This window comes from Acyrthosiphon pisum, chromosome A1 (genome assembly GCF_005508785.2).
Source record: "Acyrthosiphon pisum isolate AL4f chromosome A1, pea_aphid_22Mar2018_4r6ur, whole genome shotgun sequence".
In the NCBI taxonomy this organism is placed as follows: domain Eukaryota; kingdom Metazoa; phylum Arthropoda; class Insecta; order Hemiptera; family Aphididae; genus Acyrthosiphon; species Acyrthosiphon pisum.
Window position 1 is genome coordinate 18,838,831 of NC_042494.1, and position 810 is coordinate 18,839,640.

General features: G+C 26.8%; 1 protein-coding gene across 1 annotated transcript in view; it reads right to left on the reverse strand.

Moving 5' to 3' along the window:
- LOC100569278 (tachykinins-like) overlaps positions 1–810 on the reverse strand; it is a 101,980-nt gene that overhangs the window by 41,295 nt on the left and 59,875 nt on the right. The gene's annotated exons all lie outside the window — the stretch shown is intronic.

An 810-nucleotide genomic window follows, 5' to 3' on the forward strand; every position in this document is an offset into this window, starting at 1 on the left:
ATAATTTATAACACTGATAGGTATTATAGGTGTTAGCGGGTAATATATAGGTTTAGATATACGCATTATAATTTAAACTTAGTATAGTATAATTTAAGACTTAAGTGCACTATGCCACTACAGGTAATTATTAGAAACTATCAAAAGAGTAAGGACTGTCAAACCTTTTGATTTTTACGCAATATAACAATAGGTAGGTATGAGCTAGGCACCTATATACTAGTAAAAAATTAAACGTATAATATAGCATAGAATACTAATATTTACCATCAACCAACATTGTCTTGTTTCATTTTACCATGAGTTAAATTTGATAACTGTATATAATTTTCTTTTGAAATTGCGTACTTACCTACTTATTTTTTTACGCAAGTATATAATATACTTAACACGAATACTTACATTTTAAATAAAGCATTCGTCGGTGTTATATCTATAAAGTGTTCATAAAAAAAAAGTTGTATTTTTATGATAGAGCATAAACATTTTGTGTACACTGTTCCTCGACTTACTTAGCAAGCAATACTCACCAGTATATGTTGTATGTGATATACCACACCTTAAATGAAACTCTTTATTAAGTACAATTAAGCATTAATTAAATCGCCACATTAATAGAGGGAAGAACAAATTACAAAAATATTACTCTATAGACCGTGTCTTCGAATTTATTACAATCAGTCCTATGTAGAATGATCATTGTGCACTGACCCTTGGGTGCGTATTATATACTTTAGTGTAAGTTTATTTATATTTATATTTTATGAGATTTTTATATATTAGATATATTTTTTTTTTACTTAATAAAAC